This window comes from Galeopterus variegatus, unplaced genomic scaffold, assembly GCF_000696425.1.
Source record: "Galeopterus variegatus unplaced genomic scaffold, G_variegatus-3.0.2 Scaffold4160, whole genome shotgun sequence".
In the NCBI taxonomy this organism is placed as follows: Eukaryota; Metazoa; Chordata; class Mammalia; order Dermoptera; family Cynocephalidae; genus Galeopterus; species Galeopterus variegatus.
In genome coordinates, this window is record NW_007730271.1 from 57,263 (window position 1) to 71,053 (window position 13,791).

The following is a 13,791-nucleotide window of genomic DNA, read 5'->3' on the forward strand; positions in this document are numbered from 1 at the left end:
CCTTGGCAGAGAGAGGCAGCCTGAGCTCTCTCAGCTGGAGCTCCTCAGTGGGGCTTGGGCCAGCAGACAGGCAGGTGGTGGTTGAAGTTTCGGTGTAGACAGCCTGGGGAGGAGGTGCTTGGTCTCTCATTTGGAGGGTAGGGGATAGACCGCGTTTCATCCACATTTTGGGGTTAGAATTTGTTCCTGATCCCAGGACAGGTGGCAGATTTAGAGGGCTCAAAGCTCTTCTGTCATCTCTTCCCAAGATGGTGTAGGTCATCCCCATCTGATGATAATGCCCCCTTTTTTTCTTTGAAACGTATATAGCTAGAATGATTCCATGCTCTGCCACCAAACCCTAATTTAAGCAGATGGAAAGAGACATATACCTGACAAATACTGTCCAAAGGAAGGTAGTAGAGAGAAGTTAATACTGGACAAAGTAGGCTTCAGGGCAAAAATCATTATTAGGTGTAAAAGAGAAGGTCATTGCACAATGAAATCATTCATTCTGAACTTGAGTGCACCTGCCTAATGAGAGAGCCTCGAATGAATAGAAAGCAAGAAAGTAGCAGTAAAAGGACAAATTAATAAATTAGTAAATTCTCCACAATAAATTACACCCCCTCACACTGGAATTTATAGTTTAATCAGACAAAATTAGTAAGAATATAGAAAGATTGAACAGCCTGATTTCTTTTTTTTTTTTATTAAAGATGACCAGTAAGGGGATCTTAACCCTTGACTTGGTGTTGTCAGCACCACACTCTGCCAAGTGAGCCACGGGCCGGCCCTTGAACAGCCTGATTTAATAAACATTCAAAAACTAGAGACTACACATTCTTTTCAAGTTCACCTCAAACTTGAAAACTCACCAGGTCCTAGGTCAGAAAACAGGTCTCAACAAATAGTAAAAGAACTGGTGTCATACAGACCGTGTTCTCGAACTGCAACAGAATAAAATCATAAATTGATTTTAAAAAGTAAAATTAAGTCTTATCATGCATTTGGGAATTTAAATTTAAAAATATACTTCCAAATAATTCATTGGTCCCAGAAGAATTATAATGAAAATCTAGAAACATTTAGAACCAAAAGACAGTGAAAACGCCACATACGAAAACAGTGCAAGAAGTTATGAGAGAATTTATCACCTCAAAACAAATAAGCAGCAAGTTTTTCTAACCACCATAAAATAATCCCAAAGAAAGTAGAAGGAAGGAAACCACAAAGACAGCAGAAATAAATGACACGGAAAGAATGGAAGGAGAGAGAAAGATACAAATAAACACTACTGGAAAGGAAAAGGGGGTCTAACTACTGGTACCACCACGATCTCACTCACCAGGGGCACCTTTGGGTGGCCTATGGGAGCCCGAACACATTCTGCCCTCGCCTCTCCAGCACCGCCAAAATGAGAGCCAGGGGATTAGAGATGCAAAGGGGGATAAATTCACAACAGAAAATGAGAGGAGGACGTGCCCAGAAAGTTGGTGGAGCTGGAAGACAAGCGTAGGAGCGGGAAGTGATTTAGGAGATCAGAGCAAACTTGGAAAAAGTGGGAGGCGGCAGGGGAGAGACCGCGTGAGGCCACAGCCAAGGAGAGGGGCCCCAGCAGAAAGCAGCCCTGCTGGCACCTCAGTCCTGCATTTCCAGCCTGCAGAACCATCAGGCCACCACCGCTCTGGAAGAAGCAGTGACAGCAGACGTCCTCATCTCGTTCCAGTTCCGGAAGGGGAAGGCAGTGCCATGGCGTAAGGCCACCCAAGCCACCTACACAGAGGGGCCCACACGGGGAGGAACGTCAACCATCCAGAGCCAGCCAGAGCCGACCTGCTGGCCTCGGGTGGACCCCCCAAGCCAGAGCCGGGCTGCTTTGAGCTCGGACCCACAGAAGCTGTGGCAACTTCTGTTCGTCACTTCCTGCCTTGAAAGATGGATTTGCTCGAGATGAAGGTGCTGTACTTCCTTTTAGCAAAAACATAGTCTACACTTAAATGAGGAATATTCTCTTATGAGAGCCCCCATTGCCAGATATGGAGAGCGGTTAAGGTGACTTTAGAAAACTTTCCAGAAAATAGCCTGGGTTCTCCCTGCACTGGTGGACCACAAGCACAGTGGCTCCCGCAAAGCCGTCTGTGCCGCTGGAGAGAGGTGACCTTTCATCTTTGGGTGCCAGGTCCCAGTGTTTCTCGGTGGCTTAGTGTTCTGAGCTGAAGAATGCACAGGACATGCAAAAGAAGTCCCTCGGGTATCAGCAGTGCCTGAATGTCAGCAGTGGGAGAAACTGCCTCGATATTTATCTGTCAAATTAGAGCATCAAATTAGATCAACTCTCCCACTTTCTCTGCTATCTTATTCCATTGGGTTTGGCTGGGCCAGGCCAGGGCCAGCTCCACGCCCAGGCCCAGGTCTGGCTTAAGAGCCGAACCCAAGCCTGCTCTTCAGGGATGTACCTATTTTCCCTTCTCTTATACGTCTGCCTCGTCTGCTAGCTTGTGAGCTTCGGGAGACCAGGGAGAGCCCTTCACCTTTGAAACCCCCAAAACTTGCACACCACATGGCAAAAAACGCATGCTCAATGAGCGTTCTCTGCATTTCAATTTCGAGAAAAGATAATGAACTATGATTGGTAGCATTGTCCAATGAAACCCACGCCCAAGGAGCCGGGTGCCTCTACCTGGAATGCCCCAGGCATCCCTGTCCCACAGACCAGAGACCAAGTTCATGGTCATCTCTGTCCAACCTGGCTTCTTTTCTGATTTCCCTTCAGGTGCCGCAAACAGAACTGTGGGGATCATCTTAGACCCTCTGTCTCCCTCTTCCTTCATTATCCTATTCTCGACCACCCGATGTCCTACTGACTCAGTCCCCAAAGTCCCTCTTGTTGAACACTGAATTCTCAGTGCCTAGTAGTACAGTGCCTGACACAGTAGGTGCTCAATGACTATCAGTGAAGTCAAAGAATGACACTACTTAGATCATATGCTGGCTGTGCTCAGTCAGCGATGAATTGTCATCTGTTTGGAATGCTCTAATTCTGCAGCCAGAAAATAGGGAGGATGCACTGTGGGACTGTGCATCTGTTTCCAGTGGTGGGAGGCAGCCAGAAGCAGAGGTCGGTTTGCACAAGAATTGGAGGCAGCAGATAGCTCAGAAAAAACCGTGTGGGGGCAGGGTTGTAGAACAAGAGGATTGATTGAAAGTCTGTGTAAGAAGCTGCTAGATGTCCACATCTCTCCCCTGCCTCATGCGGAAGGCAAGAAGTGGAACAGAAGGTCTATGGAAATGCAAATTAAAGCCACAGTGGGGGCCGGCCCATGGTTCGCTCGGGAGAGTGTGGTGCTGATAATACCAAGGCCACAGGTTCGGATCCCTATATAGGTATGGCCTTGAGAGCAACATGGAGGTATGGCCTTGAGAGCAGCATGGGAAAAACACCACTGTAACCATAGGGGAACAATTCAAATTACATTGTATTTATTATCATCAGAAACCATGGAGGACAGAAGGAAGTGGCCTAACATTTTTCAAGTGCTAAACACAAGACTGTCAACCTAGAATTCTATATCCAGTGAAAATATTCCTCAAGGGCCGGCCCGTGGCTCACTTGGGAGAGTGTGGTGCTGACAACACCAAAGCCACAGGTTGGGATCCCTATATAGCGATGGCCGGTTGGCTCACTTGGGACAGCGTGGTGCTGACAACACCAAGTCAAGGGTTGCGATCCCCCTACCAGTCATCTTTTTTAAAAAAAGTCTGACAATACCGTGTTAGCAGTGATGTGGGGCATAAGGAACTCACTACTGCTGAGTGATATAAACAGACAACCACTTTGGAAAACAACTGGCAGTATCTAGCAGAGTTGAAGACATGCGTATTTATGACCTAACAATTTCACTCCTAGGCATGACCCTAGAAAAAGACTTTCGCAAAGACACCACATTACGCATACAAAGTCAGGCACAGCAGCATTGTTTATAATAGGCAAAAGCCAGAGACAACCCAAGTGTCCATTAGCAGGAGAATAGGTAAATGATCTATGTTAGAGTCATACAATGAAATACTATACAGCAATAAACATGAATAAACTACAGTTACATGCATCAACTTCGATGTCTGTCACAAATGTAATGTGGAGTGAAAACAACAAGTTACAGACAAATATATACAGTATGGTTTCATTTATATAAATTTAAAAACATTGTTGCATGACTTGAACAACACTATAGACCAAATTAACCTCATAGACACATGCAGAACATTCCATCCAACAGCAGCAAAATACACTCTTTTCAAGAGCACACAGGACATTCTCCAGGAGAGATCATATGCAAGCCACAAAACAAGTCTCAGCCAATTCGAGAAGGCTGAAATAGTATTAAGCACCTTTCCTGACCACACTGGTATGAAACTAGAAATTAATAACAGGAAGAAAATTGGAAAACTCACAAATACGTTGAAATTAAACAACACCCTTCTGAACAACCAATGGGTCAAAGAAGAAATCAAGAGGGAAATCAACAAATATCTTGAGAAATGAAAATGGAAACACAACATACCAAAATTAGGGAATGCAGCAACAGCAGTTCTAAGAGGAAAGTTTATAATGATAAATGCTTACATTAAGAAAAAAGAAAGAGTTCAAGCACACGATCTGACTTTACACCTCAAGGAACTAGAGAAAAAAATAACAACCTAAGCCCAAAGTCAGTAGAAGGAATGCAATAAAGATCAGAGCAGAAAGAAATCAGAGATTAGAAAAAAATAGAAAAGACCAATAAAACTAAGACTTGGTTTTTTTGAAAAGATGAAATCAACAAACCTTTAGGTAGACTAAGAAAAAAAGAGAAAATTCAAATAAGTCAGAAATGAAAGAGAAGACATCACAACTGATACCACAGAAATACAATCATAAGAGACGACTACGAACAATCACACTCCAACAAATAAGATAATTATTGGAGAAGAAATGGATGAATTCCTAGAAACATACCAAGACTGACTGAAGAACACACAGAAAATCCAAACAAACCAATAACGAGTAAGGAGATGGAATCAGTAATCAAACACTTCTCAATGAAGAAAAGCCCAGGACCTGATGGCTTCACTGGTGAATTCTAACAAACATTTAAAAAAGAACTAATGACAACCTTTCTCAAACTTCCAGAAAACTGAAAAGGAGAGAACACTTCCAAACTCATTTTACGAGGCCAGCATTTCCCAGATACCAAAGCCAGACAAGGATGCTATAAGAAAAGAAAAGTAGGGCCGGCCCATGGCTCACTCGGGAGAGTGCGGTGCTGACAACACCAAGGCCCCGGGTTCGGATCCCATATAGGGATGGCCGGTTCGCTCACTGGCTGAGCGTGGTGCTGACAACACCAAGGCCCCGGGTTCGGATCCCATATAGGGATGGCCGGTTCGCTCACTGGCTGAGCGTGGTGCTGACAACACCAAGGCCCCGGGTTCGGATCCCATATAGGGATGGCCGGTTCGCTCACTGGCTGAGCGTGGTGCTGACAACACCAAGTCAAGGGTTAAGATCCCCTTACCGGCCATCTTTTTATAAGAAAAAAAAAAAAGAAAAGAAAAGAAAAGTACAGGCCAATATCCCTGAAGAATATAGATACAAAAATTTTCAACGAAATGCTAGCAAACTGAATTCAACAGGACATTAAAAGGATCATTCACCATGATCAAGTTGGATTCATCCCTGGGATGCAAGGATGGCTCCACATATGCAAATCAATAAATGTTATACACCAAGATTTTAAAAGGGAAGCAGAGTGTAAAGATTTGGAAAATCTGCAGCCTGGCCATGGGGTAGAGAAGCAGAGAGCGTTTTCAGGAGAAAATGCAATAGTGCTAAGAAGATTGGTACAAAAGAAAGAGATTATCAAGAGAAAGGGAAAGGCCCTGAAGGCACTGCAGAAGCCTCTGGGGCCAACCCTTACATTTCAGGCCCAAAGGCCTAGGAAGACAGAATGGTCTTGGGGAACAGGCCTGAGGCTCCCTCCATCGGCTCACTGCCCAGGGCCACCTCAGGAAGCTGCTTCCAGCACCAGCACCCCAGCTGCTTTGACTGCTCCAGCCATGGCTAAATTGGCTCCAAGTGTGGCTGGACCTGCAGCTTTGGAAGCTACAAGCCAGAATCCTTGGTGACGTCCACATGTTGTTAAGTCTTCAGGCTCACAGAATACCAGAGGTGTGGAGGCTTGGGAGCCTCCACCCCGATTTCAGAGGATGTATGGAAAAGCCTGGGGATGTAAGGAGAGATTTGTCACAGGGGCGGAGTCACAGCATAAAGTCTTCCCTAGAGCAATGTCGAGAGGAAATGTGGGGTTAGAGCTGCAGCACAGAAACCCCTCCAAGGCTATGCCTCGTATAGCTGTGAGAGCGGGACTGCCACGGAGACCCCAGAGTTGTGGAGCTACCAGCATGCAATGCCAGCCTGCAAGAGCTGAAGCATCACCTGAGACCATAGGAGCAGAGCTGCCTGAGGACTTAGTGACCCCACCCCTGCACCACCGTACAGAGGATGCCGAACAGAGTCAGGGTACACGATTCACCAGCTCTAAGATTTAATGCCTGTCCTGCTGGGTTTCTGACTTGTTTGGGACCTGTTACCCCTTTCTTTTGGCCTATTTCTTCCTTTTTGAAAGGGAATATGTACCCTACGCTTGTCCCACCATTGTATCTTGGAAGTAGATAACTTGTTTTTAATTCACGAATGAGACTTTGGACTTTAGGCCTTTGAGTTGAAACAAGTTAAGACTTTGGGGATGAAATGAATGTATCTGCATGTGAAAAGGACATGAGTTCTGGGGGCCAGGGATGGAATGTAGTGGATTGAATTATGTCCCCCCAAAACTCACTGAAGCTTGAATTGTGTCCCCCAAGTTTTATGTATTAGAAACTTAGCCCCCACTGTGACTGTTGAGGGTGGGAAATCCTATTATGGTAACTGAAAGGTGGAGCCTTGAAGAGGTGATTGGATTGTGAGGACTCTGCCATAATGAATGGGATTTTTTTGGGGGGGGGGTTGTTTCTAAAAGATGACCAGTAAGGGGATCTTAACCCTTGACTTGGTGTTGTCAGCACCACGCTCAGCCAGTGAGCAAACCGGCCATCCCTATATGGGATCCGAACCCATGGCCTTGGTGTTATCAGCACTGCACTCCACCGAGTGAGCCATGGGCCGGCCCCAATAATGAATGGTTTAATGGTGGTCATGAGTGTGGTTCTGAGGGCTTTAAAAGGAGAGGGCACGAGGAGCTCCCTCCCTTTCTCTCTGTCTCTCACTCTCTCTGCTCCGCCATTTTCTGCCACGTGAGACCCCTGCATTGCTGTAAACCCACCACTAAAGAAGACCCTCACCAGATGCGTTCCCTGGACTTTGGACTTCCCAGCCTCTAAAAATGTAAGCAATAAATTTCATTTTTTTGATTTAAAAAAAAACTAAACTAAAAATGATGTATCATTGAGTTTTACATAGGTTAGATGTTTCTGGAACTTTTTTCCAGTGCTGGTTTTCAATGGGTTTTCATATCTGCATTTAATATCAGAATTTCAGCAAGGTAGATGAGAGATGCAGTTTCAGCTGCTACATTTGAGTGAATTAAACTAAATTCTGAATGAAGAATGATGTATCATTTTCTTTTAAATAAGATTTATACTGATGTTTTCAGATCATCCTTTAATGCTGCTTTTCAATGAGTTTTCAAACACATTTAAAATCATTATTTCAGCAAGGTAGATAAAAGATGCATTTTTAGGTACTTAATTTTGGTGAATTAATCTAAATTCACAACTAGGAATGATGTATCATTGTCCATCACATAAGTTTCATACTATGCTTCTAAATCATTTCTTTATGCTGCTAATCAATAAGTTTTCTTGTATGCATTTAAAATTTGAATTTTAGTAAGTTAGATAAATGACTCACTTTCAGCTGCTTCAGTGAAGTGTATCAAACAAAATTCTGAACTAGGAATGACGTATCATATTCTTTTTTTTTTTTTTTTTTTTAAAAGATGACTGGTAAGGGGATCTTAACCCTTGACTTGGTGTTGTCAGCACCACGCTCAACCAGTGAGCGAACCGGCCATCCCTATGTGGGATCCGAACCCGGGGCCTTGGTGTTATTAGCACCACACTCTACCAAGTGAGCCACGGGCCGGCCCAACGTATCATATTCTTTACATATGTTTTATACTGATGTTTTTTCTTTTTTCTTTTTTTTTTCTTTTCCTTTTTTTTTTGTCTTTTTTCATGTCCGGCAACGGATCGCAACCCTCAGTGTCGCGCTGTTTTTTCAATAATTTACTCAATGCTGGTTTTTAATTGGTTTTCATATACACATTTAAAATGGAATTTCAGCAAAGAAGATAAAAATCCACTCAGCTGCTTTATTTAAGTGAACTAAACTAAATTCTGAACTAAAAAAAATAAATGTGATACATCATATTAACAGAATGAAGGATAAAAATCATATGACCATCTTGATGCAGAAAAAACATTTAACAAAATTCAGCATCCTTTTTTGATTAAAAAAAAGAAAAACTCCCAACAAATTAGGTATAGAAGGAATGTGCCTCAACATACAAAGGCCATCTATGATAAGCCCACAGCTAAGGTCATACTCAATGGTGGAAGACTGAAAAATCTTTCCCTCTAAGATCAGGAACAAAACAAGGATGCCAACTCTTGCTGCTTCTATACTATATATATACATATATATATATATTTTTTTTTAAGGCATCCAAATTGGAAAAGAAGAAGTAAAATTGCCACTGTTTGCAGATGACATGATCTTATATATTGAAACCCTAAAGACTCCACTAAAAAACTTTTAGAACTAATAAATGAATTCAATAAAGTTTTAGGATTCAAAATCAACATACAGGGCGAGCTCGTGGCACACTCGGGAGAGTGCGGCACTGGGAGTGCAGCAGCGCTCCCGCCACGGGTTCGGATCCTATATAGGGATGGCCGGTGCGCTGGCTGAGCGCGGTGCGGCCGATCTCAAAAAGGACAAAAAAAAAAAAAAATCAACATACAAAAATCAGTAGTAGGGCTAACCAGTTAGCTTAATTAGTTAGAACATGGCATTATAACACCAAGGTCCAGGGTTTAGATCCCCATACCAGCCAGTCACCAAAAAAGAAAAAAAAAAAAAAAAACAGTAGCATTTCTATGTGCTAACAATGAACTATCCAAAAAAGAGATCAAGAAAATCCCATTTATGAGGTTCGGGCCAGGATGGTGGAATAGACGGTCCTCAGCGTCACTCTCCCACAAATCGACCAATTTACAACTATAAAAATGTAACAAGGGGCCGGCCCGGTGGTGCACTGCTACGGTGCGCTGCTTGGGAGCGCGGCGGCGCTCCTGCCGAGGGTTCAGATCCCACATACAGACCGGTTCCCGCTCACTGGCTGAGCAAGGTGCGGGCGCAACACCGAGGGTTGCAATCCGTTGCCGGTCACAAAAAAAGACAAAAAGGAAAAACCAAAAAAAATGTAACAACCCAAGCTGGGGCCACCAGAGCTCAGGGGAAGAGGAGGAGGGACCTACAGAGTTCACGAAGGTGGGAGAAACCACGATGAGAGAAAGAAAAACCTGCTCTGAGTGTTTCGGGCCACAGCTGCTTTAAGGCTGGAGCTACTGAGCACACAGATCAGCAGCCGGCAGAAGCTTCAGCTGTGCCCTTCAGATGGAGTTACTTGGAGGCAGCAGGGGAGAAGAGGGCCTTGGTGATCCCCAGGACAGCAAGATTACTAATAGGGTTCCTGTGGATCCACACAGGAGCAAGTAGCCAGAACAGCTGTAAAAGAGAAGCCATTCAGAGGCCGGTGAGTCATCGCAAGGTACCATTCCTTGGGAAGTGTTTGGAGCACGGGCAGTGGGGGAGATGGGCCCACCTGGAGAACACTGGGGCACAGCAAGGACAGCCAATCTGCCCCCCAATCAGTGAAGGACCACTCAGAGGAGACTGGTTGGGAATGCAGAATTGCATGGGGTGCAGTTTGATGAAAAAACTCAGATCAGAGTTTCTACAAAACCCAGGTGCATCGGGTCTCTGGAGAGCTGGAAGTACCTATAAGATCAACCATTAAACCCTAAGCTGCACAAAAAGCCTTCCCTAGGGAAACAGCAGCAAAGCAACAATTTAGCTCAACCACAGAGCTCAAGTACTGGTTCCCACAGGAAGTTCCCCCATTTAAAAAGTAAGCAAAGGACAAAAAATAAGTTCTGGCCCAGGCACACCACCAGTGCCTCAGGGCCTGCCAGGGGGACATGAGGCATGGAGCCTGGGACTGAACCCCACTCCCACATCCAGGCACACCGCAAGTACCTTGGGGCCTGCCAGGGAACCCAGGCCATGGAGAAGTGGACCAGACCCCCCCTCCCACAACAGGCACACCATGCCAGTGCCTTGGGGCCCACCTGGGGACCTGAGGCATGGAGAAGGGGACCGGCCCCACTCCCACAACCAGGCACACCATGCCAGCACCTTGGGGCTTACCTGGGGACCCAAGGCATAGAAAAGGGGACTGGAACCCCCTCCCTCAACCAGGCATGCCACACCAGTGTCTCAGGGCATGCTCATGGACCTGAAGCATGGAGCTCGGGACCAGACACTCCCCACAACCAGGCACACTGCCAGTGCCAAGGAGCATGCCAAAAACATCACCTCCATGTGGGTGGCCCACCACGGCCAACACCATAACCATGTCTGCCATGAAAGCAGCTAGATGCCACAACCTCCACACAGATGGTCCACCAGCTACTGGAGTGCATTGACACAAGGAAAGTCACCAGCAGAGATAAAGAAAAGAAGAGGATGTCCCTCTCCACAAAGCCCATTCCAGAGTGACAGAAGCAGCATCTGCTATATGATAATATTGGGGGACCTGACCACACATCTTAGCATTGGACAGATCATCTAGGCAACAAATTGACAGAGTAAACATCATTCTTTCAGAAGAGAGGAAATCTAGGGTAATTAGAGGGGGAGTGGGGAGGGAGAGGGGGATGGGGAGAGACTGGACAAGGGGCATAAAGAATAATTATGATTTGTAACAATATATATGCTAGTAATATTGATTTGATCAACATATCTCAATATCGAACCCCCAAAATATGTATAATCAATTTTGATTCAATAAAAATTTTAAAAAATAAAAGAAAATCCCATTTACAGTAACCACAAAAAGTTAAAATACTTAGGAACAAATTTAACCAAGGAGGTGAAAGATCTATACACTGAAAACTATAAAACATTGATTAAAAAAAAACTGAACAAGACCCACATAAATGGAAAGATATCCCATGTTCATGGATTGGAAGAATTAATATTGTTAAAATGTTTGCACTACCCAAAGTTATGTACAGATTCAATGCAATTCCTATCAAAATTCCAATGACATTTTTCACAGAAATAGAAAAAACAATCCTAAAATTCGTATAGAACCACAGAAGACCCCAAATAGACAAAGCAAACCTAAGGAAAAAGAACAAAGCTGGACAAATCACACTACCTGATCTCAAAATATACTACAAAGCTACAGTGATCAAAGGAGCATGGTACTAGCATAAAAACAGACACATAGACCAACAGAGCAGAATAGAGACCGCAGAAATAAATCCAAGCATTTATGGTCAATTATTAGACAAAGGTGACAAGAAAGGACAGTCTCTTCAATAAATGATGTTGGAACAACTGGATATCCACATGCAGAATAATGAAATTGGATCCTTTTCTCACACTGTATACAGAAATCAACTCAACGTGGATTAAAGACTTAACATAATACCTGAAACCATAAAACTACTACAGGAAAACATAGGGGTAAAGCTTCTTCTTTTGTTTTATTTTTTGGCACTGGCCAGTTCAGGGATTGGAACCTGTGACGTTAGTGTTACAAGGCTGCACTCTAACCAACTGAGCTAACCGGCCAGCCCTAAGGAAAAAGCTTCTTGACATTGATGTGGGCAAAGATTTTTTAGATATGACACCAAAAGCACAGACAACAAAAGCAAAAAATAGATAAATGGGACTACACCAAACTAAAAAGCTTCTGCACAGCAAAGGAAACAATCAACAGAGTGAAGAGATACAAAATGGGAGAAAATATTTGCAAACTATACATCTATTAAAGGGTTAATATACAAAATATGTAAGGAACTCAACTCCACAGCAAGAAAACAAATAACCTGATTTAAAAATAGGCAAAGAACCTGAATAGACATTTTCTCAAAAAAAGACATAACAAATAGCCAACATATAAGAAAAACTGCTCAACATCACTAATCATCAGAGAAATGCAAATCAAAACCACAGTGAGCTATCACCTCCCACCTGTTAGAATGGCTGTTATCAAAAAGACAAAAGATCACAAGTGCTGGGGAGGAAAAGCAGAGAAAAGGGAGCCCTGCACAGTGTTGACGGGAGTGTAAATTAGTACAGCTATCATGGAAAACAGTGTGGACATTCCTCAAAAAATTAAAATAGCATCACATATTGCACACAGGTGTTGATATTCAACACTGTACCCCACAGATATGTACAACCAATTATGTTTCAATAAAAAAATTAATTAAAAAAATTAAAATAGAATTACCATATGATCCAGAAATTCCACTACAGGATATATAACCGAAGGAAATAAAATCATCATGTCAAAGAGATTTCTGCACTCCCGTGTTTATTGCAGCACTATTCACAATAGCCAAGATACGGAAGCAGCCTATGGACCCATCAACAGATGAATGGATCAAGAAAATGTGGTGTATATACACAATGAAATATTATTCAGCCTTAGAAAAGAAGGAGATCTGGTCACTTGCGACAACATGGATGAACCTGGAGGACATTATGCTAAGTGAAATAAGGCAGGCACATAAAGAAAAATACCACAAGATCTCACTTATATATGGAATTTTACCTTTTTTTTTGTCTTTTTTCGTGACCGGCAACGGATTGCAACCCTCGGTGTTGCGCCCGCACCTCGCTCAGCCAGTGAGCGGGAACCAGTCTGTATGTGGGATCCGAACCCTCGGCGGGAGTGCTGCCGCACTCCCAAGCGGCGCACTGTAGCAGTGCGCCACCGGGCCAGCCCTACATATGGAATTTTAAAAAGACGACCTCCTAGAAGCAGAGAATAGGTTAGTGGTTGCCAGGGGCTGGGGTGGGGATGGGAGGAATGGGGGGATGTTTCAAAGGATACAAAGTTCCAGTTATAAGATAAATAATTTCTAGAGCTCTCTATTGTGCAGCTTGGTGACTATAGTTAATAATAATTTCTTAAAACAAACATTGCTGCGAAACTAAATAATATATTGTTTAGGGATTATTAGTATTTGGGACAAGTATCATGAAAAGCAGGGAAAGGATAGGAGTTGACTCTGTGGAGGGAGAAAGAAGGGTACATGGTTGCTTCAGGGGCATTTGGGAACACTGTTCTCCAGCTGATGGTGGGGACGGATGTGTGGCATGTACTCTTTTATATGTATTAGGTTGAACAAGACGAAACTGCCAGTTTAGTACGTCAAAAATAGCTTAATACTAAGCATTTTCACCTGGTTTTTACCTACTAAATTTCATAACAATTAAATTAATAAAATAAAACAAACAAAAAAAAACTGTATGCTAATACATTCAAAAAAGTCAATAAAAAAGGCATGTCCTAGAAAAATACTGTTTACCAAAAATAGATTCAAAATAGAACAATTCGTGCTGAAATTCATATGGAATCTCAAGGGACTCCAAATACTCAAAACAATTCTGAAAAAGAACGAATT